At 37.2% G+C, this 13,366-nt stretch overlaps 1 protein-coding gene and 1 pseudogene across 2 annotated transcripts in view; one reads left to right on the top strand and one right to left on the bottom strand.

Moving 5' to 3' along the window:
- Positions 1 to 13,366, bottom strand: part of ADAMTSL1 (ADAMTS like 1) — a 1,072,914-nt gene that overhangs the window by 633,593 nt on the left and 425,955 nt on the right. The window lies entirely within an intron of this gene.
- Positions 2,725 to 3,221, top strand: LOC100411942 (ribosome production factor 2 homolog pseudogene; annotated as a pseudogene).

Raw genomic sequence — 13,366 nt, 5'->3', positions numbered from 1 at the left:
TTCCAATGTAAGTGCTGACACAATTTCAAATGTAGTGCTGCAAACAGGACAAAATAGTGAATGCTGTATAAATGTACTTGCTATCTTTTATGATAGTCTCTTTCTTTTGCAACAATTTGCCTCATTTTAGTTTCTGTTATTTTAGTATTATGCTAGAAAAAGTGGTTGAAAAATCATTCCTTTTCCAAACTCTGTTTTTGTGCACTTATTGTATAATAAAAATTATCCTTGGTGCTGAAAATTTTCAGACTTGTTTCTCTCCACATTGGCATAATAAATCTTTTATTTTTTGTATCAAGTACAAACTTTCTTTTTATTTTGCCTATTTCTGTTATATTATGGAATACCTCAGACAGTGCAGATTTCTTCTTAAACCACTAGCCCTTTCCATGAGGATATAACCAATTTCTATAATTGAAAATAATCTAGGTGAAAAACTTGCTTATTTGGAGGAAAGCAATATTAGCTCCATTTGCACATGTGTTCTTTTGTACTCTCTATTTCATGCTTTTTAAGATTCGGACAATGTAACAATGCTACATTATTACCGTATGTTAATCAAAGCTTAATGTGTGAGAAGAAAGAATACAAGATATTATGTACATTTTTACAAATGCATCAAATAAACCATGCTTAGAGATAGGGATAAAGATTCAAGCTTTCCTCCCATGACACACTTGAAATCACTAGACTAAACTGCATGAATGAGAACTCCCAGTTCTTGCTTTTGCAATACAAGTAGGAGATACATAAATCCTTTCATTCATGGAAGTTTCTCTTCCATGGTGTCATTCTGGACTCATCCTCCAAATGATCTAAACCTAAATGTTAAACGGGCCTTTTAAATTACAATTTGTATGTGTGCACACAAGACAGCAGCAGCACTTACAGATTTTAGGGAAACATACCTGAGAATTTCCAGAATCTAATGCATATAAAAATCTCTAAGGAAATCTTTCTGCACAGTTGACAATGATTAAGATCTGGTATGATAAATGTAGATATTTGATACTCAACAGTGGATGACTGATCACTCAGAATTAGGTAACAGGATATGGAGCCTTCACATTACATTTTGTCCACTGAAATCTAGGTTACATCCCAGGAACTGGATGAAGATTACCACATGGTTGGCATTGTGAGTGGAATGAATCTGAATTTAACTTTTAGTGGGGGTCAACACATAAAATTACCATCCTAATGGTACCACACTTGCCACTCTTAGTGGTAGAATAAGAATGATGCCAAGGACTAAATTTGTTGAAAGTATATTTTAAAATTTGGAAGATAAATATAACCAGGGGAGGCTGCAGAGCCAAAATTACTAGAAATGCCTGCACTGTCCCTGACCAATTTTCCACTTTTATGCTTATAAATAAAAGTCTTAATTTTTGTGAGAACATAAAAGGCTCAGAAACGGCGATATCCAACAACACAACTAAAAGTATTCTGCTAGGAATGTCAACATGACTGTGAGGTAACCGGGTGTGGTGACTCACTCCTGTAATCACAGCACTTTGGGAGGCCAAGGTGGGTGGATCACTTGAGGTCAGGAGTTTGAGATGAAACTGGCCAACATAGTGAAACCCCATTTCTACTAAAAATACAAAAAATTAACCAGGCATGGTGGTGCATGCCTGTAGTCCCAGCTACTTGAGAGGCTGAGGCATAAAGAATTGCTTGAACCCGGAACGTGAAGGTTGCAGTGAGCCAAGATCACACCACTGCACGCCAGCCTGGGGACTGAGTGAGACTCTGCAAGGTATAAAATAACCTGGACCTTTTGGTCCCTGCAATTATCCTCCAGCATACAGAAGAATGAGTGTCTATTTTCAGTATTTTAATGCCAATTACTTATAACATTTTATTCCTCTCTCCCACTGTTACTTTGTAATACAAAGAAATGATACACTTACCCATTAAAAATAATGTACTAATATGAATTCTCTCATTAGGCAGTACACGAGGAAAAACAAAAGTTGGTGCAGATTTTAATTGCTACGAGCTCAAAGAAAGAAATGATCTCTTTAGTAGTAAGGAAAGGCTTCATGGAGGAGATGGAAACTGAGGAGAAAAATGGTTAAGAGAGAGCCAGGTATATTGAAGAGAGATGAGGCTCTAGGATGGACACGATGTCTAGAAAAACCATTTTCTGTGAAGGGGTGTATAGGAATAGGTCAGCATCTAGGAAACAGGTGTGCCTTCTCTTAGAAATCCCAGAACTTGTCCTCCTGTTCCAGCACTCGTAACCACCGGGTACCCATGCATTCACCTAGTTAAGAGTTGCAGGTAGTGGTAGAGACGGACACTGGATCAAGTTGTAAAGCCCAAAATGAAAAGAGCCAAGATATTACTTGAGAAGAAAGAACTGAAACTCAATGAAAATATTAAAAATGCCATGCTAATTAAAGGGGGAAATGCAAATACAACGGGGATGCAAGTACTTAAAAGATGTGTATGCACTGAAAAAAACCATACAGTGTACTGTATAAAAAGAAAAATGTTACAAGACATTTTGAGGATCAGACATCATTGGAATTCTTTTCAACAAAGTCAGATTGTTCTTTATTCATGTTTGGCTCCCCTAATAAGAAGTGGCTAAATTATCTAGTGACAGGTCATATGTATGACTACTATATACTGGATAGGATTGAATTAGGTATTGAAAATTTTGTCTTCCTAAAAGACATTAAGAACAGTAAGTGACCTGAGGGGACAAAACCCATGCTAATATCTGTTGGTGATGATTTTGATGTAACAGAAGATTATAGAAGACTAAAAAGTCTTCTTATTAATTTCTTCAGGGGCCCCACAGTATCGGTCTGGGTGTATTAGGGTATGTGCTGCACTTCACTGCACTGAATGGGAAGATTTACTTTCAAAGCTGGAAGTCGCTGTTGAAGAAATTTGGTTGCAGAACACTGCGGATTGAACTGGAAGAGATGGGACCCTCACTGGATCCAGTTCTGAAGAGGACACGCCTGGCATTGAATGACCTTGAAAAATCATCTATGAAAATGCCAAAAGTTCTCAAGCCAAAGAAGAAGATCTCCCATGATACTTTTGGTACAATTTATGGAAGGATTCATATGCAGAAGAAAAATCTAAGCAAATTACAAATTAGGAAAATAAAGGGGTTGAAGAAGTAACCTGCAGAAAGAATAACAGAAGACCAGGAAAAAAAAGTCAAAAAGAATTTTTTAAAAATTGATGGAACTTAGCCAATCACAACTGTTTTATTGTGCTCTACTTAAGAGAATTATTAAGCATCAATACATTCAGAGTTCTTATAAGATCTTATTATATATTTTTAAAAGATAATTTTACTCTATGTATTTTTTTGTTTTTTTATTGTTATTATTTTATTGTAATTTAGGTGCTGGGGTACAGGTGCAGATCATGCAGGATTGTTGCATAGGTACATACATGGCAATGTGGTTTGCTGCCTTCATCCCCCCATCACCTATATCTGGTATTTCTCCCTCAATATCCCTCCCCACCCTCCCCACCCCCAGTTGGCCCTCCCCTAGCCTCCCCCCACTGACTGCAGTATGTGATGCTCCCCTCCCTGTGTCCATGTGTTCTAATTGTTCAACACCCACTTATGAGTGAGAATATTTGGTGTTTAGTTTTCTGTTCTTGTGTCAGTTTGAGAATGATGGTTTCCAGATTCATCCATGTCCCTATGAAGGACATGAACCCATCATTTTTATGGCTGCATAGTATTCCATGGTGTATACATGCCACATCTTTATCAAGTCTATCGTTGATGGACATTTAGGTTGGTTCCAGGTCTTTGCTATTGTAACCAGTGCTGCAATGAACATATGTGTGCATATGTCTTTTTAATAGTACAATTTATAATTCTTTGGGTATATACCCAGTAATGGGATTGCTGGGCCAAATGGAATTTCTATTTCTAGGTCCTTGAGGAATCACCACATTGTCTTCCACAATGGTTGCACTGATTTGCACTCCTACCAGCAGTGTAAAAGTGTTCCTATTTCTCCACATCCTCTCCAGCATCTGTTGTCTCCTGGTTTTTTAAATGATCACTATTCCAACTGGTGTGAGATGGTATCTCAGTGTGGTTTTGATTTGCATTTCTCTAATGACCAGTGATGATGAGCAGTTTTTCAGATGTTTTTTGGCCTCATAGATGTCTTCTTTTGTAAAGTGTCTGTTCATATCCTTATCCCACTTTTGAATGGGTTTGTTTTCTTTCTTGTCTGTTTTAGTTCTTTGTAGATTCTGGATATTAGTCCTTTGTCAGAGGGGTAGATTGCAAAAATTTTTTTGCATTCTGTTGGTTGCTGGTTCACTCTAATGATTGTTTCCTTTGTTGTACAGAAGTTCTGGAGTTTAATTAGATCTGATTTGTCTGTTTTGGCTTTTGTTGCCATTGCTTTTGATGTTTTAGCCATTAAGTCCTTGCCTATGCCTATGTCCTGAATGGTTTTGCCTAGGTTTTCTTACAGGGTTTTTATAGTGTTAGGTCTTATGTTTAGATATTTAATCCATCTGGAGTTAATTTTAGTGTAAGATGTCAGGAAGGGGTCCAGTCTCTGCTTTCTGCACATGGCTAGCCCAGTTTTCCCAACACCATTTATTAAACAGGGAATCCTTTCCCCACTGCTTGTTTTTCTCAGGTTTGTCAAAGATCAGATGATTGTAGATATGCAGTGTTGCTTCTGAGGTCTCTGTTCTGTTCCATTGGTCTATATCTCTGTTTTGGTACCAGTACCATGCTGTTTTGATTACTGTGGCCTTGTAGTATAGTTTGAAGTCAGGCAACATGATACCTCCAGCTTTGTTCTTTTTGCTTAGGATTATTTTGTCTAAGTGGGCTCTCTTTTGGTTCCATATGAAGTTTGAAGTGATTTTTTCCAGTTCTGTGAAGAAGGTCATTGGTAGCTTGATCGGGATAGCATTGAATCTATAAATTACTTTAAGCAGTATGGTCATTTTCACGATGTTGATTCTTCCCCATGAGCATGGAATGTTATTCCATCTGTTTGTGTACTCTTGTAGTTCATCGAGAAGTGGTTTGTAGTTCTCCTTGAAGACGTCCTTTACAACCTTTGTTAGTTGTATTCCTAGCTATTTTATTCTCTTTGTAGCAATCGTGAATGGCAGTTCACGTTTTATTTGGCTCTCTGTATGTTATTGGTGTATATAAATGCTTGTGATTTCTGCACATTGATTTGTATCCTGAGACTTTGCTGAAGTTGCTTATCAGTTTCAAGAGATTTTGGGCTGAGATGATGGGGTCTTCTAATATACTATCATGTCATCTGTAAATAGAGACAATTGGACTTCCTCCTCTCCTCACTGAATACCCTTTATTTCTTTTTCTTGCCTGGTTGCTCTAGCTAGGACTTCCAATACGATATATGGAATAGGAGTGGTGAGAGAGGGTGTCCTTGTCTTGTGCCAGATTTCAAAGGGAATGCTTCCAGTTTCTGCCTGTTCAGTATGATATTGGCTGTGGGTTTGTCATAAATAGCTTTTATTGTTTTGTGATACATACCATCGCTACCTAGTTTATTGAGGGTTTTTAGCATAAAGGGCTGTTGAATTTTGTTGAAGGCTTTCTCTGCATCTATTGAGATAATCATGTGGTTTTTGTCTTTGGTTCTGTTTATGTGATGGATTACATTTATAGACTTGTGTATGTTGAACCAGCCAGCCTTGTATCCCCGGGGTGAAGCCTACTTGATCATAATGAATAAGCTTTTTTGATTTGCTGTTGCATTCTGTTTGCCAGTATTTTATTGAATATTTTTGTGTCAATGTTCATCATGAATATTGGCCTGATGTTTTCTTTTTCAGTTGTGTCTCTGCCCGGTTTTGGTATTAGGATGATGTTGGTCTCATAAAATGAGTTGGGCAAGATTCTCTCCTTCTGTATTGTTTGGAATAGTTTCAGAAGGAATGGTACCAGCTCCTCTTTGTACGTCTGGTAGAATTCCACTGTAAACCTGTCTGGGCCTGGGCTTCTTTTAGTTGGTAGGCTATTAATTGCTGCCTCAACTTTGGCCCTTGTTACCGATCTATTCAGGGGTTCAACTTCTTCCTGGTCTAGTCTTGGGAGAGTGCAAGTGTCCAGGAATTTATCTATTTCTTCCAGATTTACTGGTTTGTGTGCATAGAGTTGTTTGTAGTACTCTCTGATGGTAGTTTGTATTTCTGTAGGATCAGTGGTGATGTTCCCTTTATTGTTTTTTATTGCATCTATTTGATTCTTCTCTCTTTTCTATTAGTCTGGCTAGCAGTCAATTTTGTTGATCTTCTCAAAAAGGAAAGATCAACAGTTCACTGGATTTCTTGATTTTTTTGAAGGGATTTTTTTTATGTCTCTATCTCTTTTAGTTCTGCTCTGATCTTAGTTACTTCTTGTCTTTGGCTAGCTTTTGAAATTTTTTGATCTTGTTCCTCTAACTCTTTCAATTTTGATGATAGGGTGTCAATTTTAGACCTTTCCTTGCTCCTCTTAGGGGCATTTATTGAACAGTAATATACTAATGTTAAGTATAAAAAAAGAAATCCTACAACTTCAATATGACTCAAAACCTACCTTCACTGTTTAAATCTAAAAATTTCAACAAAAATAGAGAATATGAAAAAAAATCTGATTTCATAATATCTTTGTGACATTTTTATTACCACTATATTTGTTAGAGCAATGCTAGTTACCAGAACAGGTAAGCTCCCAGATTCCACTCTTTGCAACAATAAATACACATTTCTTGCATATGATGCAGACTAATGTAGGTGCTCCCAGTTGGGTAGCCTTCCAACCACCCCCCCAGCATGGTCATTCGAAGACTCAGACATTTTTCATCTTGTGGCCCCACTCCCTTCTTAGGGTCATAGAGTCCTCTTTCTTCAGAACAACAGGGAAAGAGACTATGCAAAAGATGTACCTCCCTCTTCACCACTTCCCAGAATGCTGTGTGTCACTTCCACTCATATTTCCCTTGGGTAGAGCCAGTTAACGGCCAAATTAGAATAAGGAGGCTGAAAAACGTGGTCCTTGGCTGAAGAGTTACTTCCCCATGACAATTCACCATTGTGGAAGGGGAACATGAAATTGTGATGGTCTGTTAGCTGCCTCTGCTACACCACTGAAAGTATGTATAAGGTCAATACATCTAAATTATGTTGCCTTTCTGGATAAAGGTTTCAATAAGGTAATAGGTTGCCTGGATTATTATAGAAATATTAATAAGGCATTATATAGGCAACACTCACACTTAGCAGCTGGCATTCATTCCATTCAATCATTGTTTTATAAAGATCTTATCAGAGATTCACCTCCTCAGCAAAGGCTTTTTAGATCTAGGTAAGGATACAGAGATAATTTGGCCTTTGTAGATTTTCATATTCTAGCAGAATTATCCCATTAGAAGTATCCTATGGTCTGAATGTTTGTGTTCCACAGAAAATTTATGTGTTGAAATACCCTCTAGATGATGGTATTGGGCAGTGATTAAATCATGAGGGCTGAGTCCTCATCAGTGAAATTCATGCTCTTATAAAAGGTACCCCAGAGTTCATTCTACCTTGTGAAGACACAGAAAGATGATACCATCTATGAGCCAGGAAGTGGGTCTTCACCAGACACCAAACCTGCAAACACCCTGACCTTGAACTTCCCAGTCTCCAGAACTATGAGAACTAAATTTCCATTATTTAGAAGCTCCCCAATCAATGGTATTTTGTTATAGTAGCCTAAATGGCCTATGTTAAAGTCACTTCTGGCCTATTATGGGAAGGAGTCTTGCACCGATGGTACTAGATTATAAACCTCCCCAAAATTGCTGCTCCAAAGACCTGGTCCCTGAGATTTCACTGTAGAGACCTAATAACAGATTCACGAGAAAGCAGGACAAATCTAAATAAGCAGTTGGGATGTACAATTTTTTTTAAAAAAAAGGATGAAGAGGAAACAAACTCTCTGCAGAGCTTCCCCCTTTGGTTTGTGGTAACACTAACATTTGTTTCAAGTTCTGGGAAAGGCTTAGGGTTTGGCTTTGAATATCACCCAAACAAAACTGCAAGAGGCTTGTCCATACTCTTTTCCAAGGAAATGGCCTTTTATGGTTCACCACATTTTCAAGTAGATCAGTTATAAAATGAAAGCAGACATTTTTGCAAAACCAATTAGTGACCAAGATTATTATGATCTAATTGGTTCTATGTTTTGAAGGAAAACCATTGCCAAATTTATCAATAATGAGACCACATATATCTGTTCTTAGAAAACCATTATATGTTCCTCCTTTGGTATTTGTTTCTAGTATTCTATTGTCAGGTTTTTTTTTAAATTGCATTTTAGGTTTGGGGGTACATGTGAAGAACATGCAAGATAGTTGCATAGGTACACAAGTGGCAGTGTGATTTGCTGCCTTCCTCCCCTTCACCTATATCTGGCATTTCTCCCCATGCTCTCTCTTCCCAACTCCCCACCCCCCACTGTCCCTCCCCTATTCCCCCCCAACAGACCCCAGTGTGTAGTGTTCCCCTCCCTATGTCCATGTGTTCTCATTGTTCAACACCCACCTATGAGTGAGAACATGTGGTATTTCATTTTCTGTTCTTGTGTCAGTTTGCTGAGAATGATGTTCTCCAGGTTTGTCCATGTCCCTACAAAGGACATGAACTCACCGTTTTTGATTGCTGCATAACATTCCATGGTATATATGTGCCACATTTTCCCTGTCCAGTCTATCATCGATGGGCATTTGGGTTGATTCCAGGTCTTTGCTATTGTAAACAGTGCTGCAATGAACATTCGTGTGCATGTGTCCTTATAGTAGAACGATTTATAATTCTTCAGATATATACCTAGTAAATTGTCAGGTTTTTATCTGATGTGTTATGTATCTTCTTAGAATTCCAAGTGTCAAGTTTATTTGTAGGACCTGCAGAGAAGATCTCAAGAAATCCATGCAGAGGGGTCCTACAGTGTTATTTCTTCATGTAGTACATGTTTATTAAGCATTTATGATGTACAGTCCCTATGCTAAGCTCTCTGAGCAATACAAAAGTAAACTAACCTCTTCCTTCAAAGAGTTTACTGTATAGCTGGAGAGAAATGACCTGTATATAAATAACTATAAAGCTAGAGTCTACAAATTTTATTGAGCATAATATCACATTACTTTACAGAATATTCTTTGTAGCACAAGAATTATTGATCACAGGTAAATGTTTACCAAAAAAGTAACATATATCTGGTTTTCTTCTTATTTTATACTGCGTGATAATATAGTCTGTGTAGGTTATATGCAATGATTCACACAGAATCTCAAAACTGTAAGAAATTTGTAGGTGGATATTTTGCTTGCAATAGTGTTCTTTGAGATTTTGTATGATACTGAAAGTTCAGCTTATTGATAGGTACATATTCGTTTTTAAAGGAATTTGATACACAATTTTATATCCAACAGGAGAAAAAAAACTCAAGAAAAAAGTCTGATGAACTATTACCCTATTGCTTTTATTTCCAATGTCAAGAATAAACAAAAGGCCTTACTAGTAAAGGAATCACCATGTGCTATTTGAAAGGACTTATTTCAACTTTCCTTCTTTTAAAGTCCGCACTGAGAATGAGCCAGTCTGTCAGTTAGAAAGGTATTTGATGATTTAGAGAGGACTCGACTGCCCTTTTCTCTTTCTCTATTACTCTGGCCAACCCACATTCCTGGAAGAAAGGAAGAACATATTCCCCAGAGTCTACAGAAATGAATGGAGGCATTGTCAGCCCAAAGAGGATGGGAATGCTTCACACATGTGTCATAGTTTTCAGTGTCCCCTCCTCCTTCTTCTCCTAAATATCTTTATATGACTGATATCTTACCAAATGACATAAAAGGGCAATTCTGAAATCTCATCATGTGTATTTTTGTGCAGCTGCTGTGATTTTGTAATTTAAAACTGATAAACCAAATTGAAGCAGAAAGAAACTAACAAGAAGTAGGGGGAAATCAGTGGTTTGGGAACCAATATGCACCAAAAGTGGGTTATTTTGCTCACATGTCATACCATTATAATCAATGCAAGTAGCATGAGTCAACCTTAAACTATTTTTGATATGGATGATAGGAAATCATCCAAAATAGACGTATCAAAACAAATACAGTGACTTAAAGTATCTAATAAATTGCATTCTAAACAGATAGTGTAATATTCAGCTTCCAAACCTTTATGCTAAAAGACAATTTAATGCAGCAAGTTATACCAACAGAAAGTTCACATCTTCTTGGCTAGGTTTACATCAATCAATCTTTCCTAATTAAATAAATCTTACTTCTAAGCCCAATACTTAAATTCTAAAAATCCATACACCATGAGAGCATGAGAAATCTGTACATTGTGAGATTATGAGAAATTCGAAGTCAAAGTAATATTTCTAAGAAATCTTGTATGTTTCAAAGACTCTACAAGAAAAATCCTGGCTTCTGGGCTAAGTGTCTTACTTTTCTGAGATTAAGATTTTTTTTTTTTGAAAGCCGCAAATAGCCCTTGAGCAACCTGAGAAATATAGAAGGGTTTACAATTCAGTTTTCTAAACTTAAATTATTAAAAAAATACTTATAAAGATGAGTTAGGAATTGAGTTATTTACAGTTAGAACACTTATCAATAGAATTGTGTCTATTCTTTCTGCAGTTTTCATAGAGGGCTTGCCTCTTAACTAAGTGAGAACTCCTGTGGCCTTGAATACAATGACAGGTTCATTTCTGTAAGTCATGCACTGAAGCATGGTAATACACAAATTTTACATTTCCTGCCATTTGTCCTCTCTTCTGGTGGCAAGAAAAATGTGTTTCTGATAAGTTTCTGAGTATGAACTAATCTGAATTCAATTTGGCCACATGCAAGTGTCAAGTCCTGTATTTACCAGCTCTCTCACCTGTAAGAACTATAAAAGATAAAAGCTCAAAATGTTACCCTTTAAATACCATCTGGAACTGAGCTTGGCTGATTCTTATACTATGAAGTAAGAAATCATTGCATGACTGACTATACTGCCTTTGAAAAATAGTCCCCAAATGACACTGCACCTAACTTGCTCATGGGAGTCCAGACATGATGCAAAAGAGCTCCAGTTCACTTCAGAGAACAGCAACATAAAGCGATGTCTTTAAGGCCCTGCATTATAGGCCTGCTAAATTCCACTGCAATTCTTTTTGCAAAGCACAGAGAAGTCAGGTCAAATAAAGTAGTGGCAAGATGTTGTAGCCTACAATCTCCCCTGCACCTGAGCAAACTTATTCCTGTCATGCATGTCATCTGCAGGTGGGAAACTGAAGAGATAAGAAACAATGCAATTCTGATAGGAAGGACTTGGGAGAAGTTATCACAAGGAGCCTAGACCTGGAATATGACTGTAATTTGGCAAGCTAAAACCTAATCAACCCCTTTTTCATCTGTCTAGAGAAATATCTAAGAACAAAATTAAAAAGACCCATCAATGTACGTCATAGAAATGAAAAAATTCCAAAGATCAGAAGTTGGCCATGTTTACTGAATCTTGGCCAATGGCGACAATTGATATGACCCCTGAAGTGAGACCATCACCATGATGAATACCATGGAACCACACTGTCCTTCCTGAGGGTGACTCTTTAGAGATGCACGAGTTTGTTCTGGCTTTATATTTATGAAAACTCAACAAACAAATCTAACTTCTGCTTGAAAGTTTAGCTTTCCCAGAGCTCATCCACAGGAAGGAAGAGCCTGACCCTCACTTGCCCCAGAAGCTCATGAAGTATCATTTGTGATTATGAAGAGATATCCAGAGCCATATCTGTTGCTATCTACTCAAATCAGTTTGGCTAGTGAGTTTCATTCAGTTCACTTGGCCAACTAACTAAGGATTACCCAACACAGCTGAATTTTTGGAATGAGGACTAGGCTCTGGTCTGCTGTGACTTCAGGGGGTGATGGCCTCCTAGATGTGACCCATGCCCTTGTTAAGGGATTCTTCCTACCAAACCACAGTTTACCTAGGTGAAAAAGTTACACCAGCAAAGAAACACAAATGAGAAAATAAGCTTTACTAGGTAGAAGGTAAGACAAGTGTATAATTAGAGCAGCGATGGCACCTGCTGTCTTTGTAAATTGCACTTCTGGGATATCAGTGCCTAATAATGATAATGCCATAAGCCAGGGTGGTCTTTATACATTTAAATTTTAAAAAGTTCTTATATTATTTTTACTTTAAATCATAATTATTTTTTATTTTAAATCTAAGTTATTCCATATTCATGTCACAAATATCACTCAAAAAATAGTAAATGTCCTTGTTGGCAGGAGCCAGGTCTAACTATTACAATACTGGTTTTCATTCTAGGTGATTCTTAAGATTCATGTAACATCACTGATCCTGTGCCACATCTGAAAACTTGTAATACACTCCAGTTGAATCTCCCTTTTCCATAATTTCATTTTCCTGAACATTTAGGCTATCCTCCTTTCTTTTAGACCTTTATGCCATGTGCAATGATTCAATTTTAGATTATTTTAAAAGACATTTTTGGCCAAATTTTCTCAATGCTCATATGAGTACAATAGCACATTCTTTAAAAAAAAAAACAAAATAGCAGCAAACTATTACTTTAGGAGGCATTGTTAAATGAACATTGATATATAACCTTATGTATATATACCCTTATGTTAAATATTTTACCCTAGCCTATTCATTCAGTCATTCAATAATAGTGAGACTCTATTGGTGCCAGGAACCAAAATAGACAAAAATCCCTGGCTTCACATAGTGGGAGAAAAAGACAAACTCTTGTCTAGTAAGTAAAATAAATAGTGTGCTAGTAAAAAGTATTCAAGAGCAGAAATAAATAAGGAAGGGGAACAGATAGGCTATGGGTGGAGTAATGGGCCTCACCAAGAAGATGAGTCTAAAATAAAGATTTGAATTAACTGAGGGAGCAGTACATGCAGATGTCTGGCAGAAGAGCATCCAGGAAGAAGAGACAGGAAGAGAAAAGACCCCAAGGTACAACAGGCCTGGCATATTTAAGGAGCAGGAGCAGGAGCAGGCCAGTATGTCTGGAGCTTACTTAGATCAGTGTTTCTCAAACTGGGTTCTTTGAGCCCTAGAATTCTAAAGTGCCTTTTATTAGCACTTTTACTAAAAGATTACTAGAAAATACTATTCCTGTGGCTACAACTAATACCAGCGTAAACATTCAACAAGTCCAGGCCAGGCACTGTGCTATGTGCTTTACTTTATTTAGTACTTCTAACAACTTTGTAAGACAATTTACTATTATTAAAACATACTCTCATTATGTGTGTATGTAACAGAAACGAAGGCTTGGCAAGGTAAAGTCATGCAA

The sequence above is a fragment of the Callithrix jacchus genome, chromosome 1, assembly GCF_049354715.1.
Source record: "Callithrix jacchus isolate 240 chromosome 1, calJac240_pri, whole genome shotgun sequence".
Classification (NCBI taxonomy): Eukaryota; Metazoa; Chordata; class Mammalia; order Primates; family Cebidae; genus Callithrix; species Callithrix jacchus.
The sequence above is the reverse complement of the archived record's forward strand: the minus strand, read 5'-3'. Positions and strand labels throughout refer to the sequence as shown.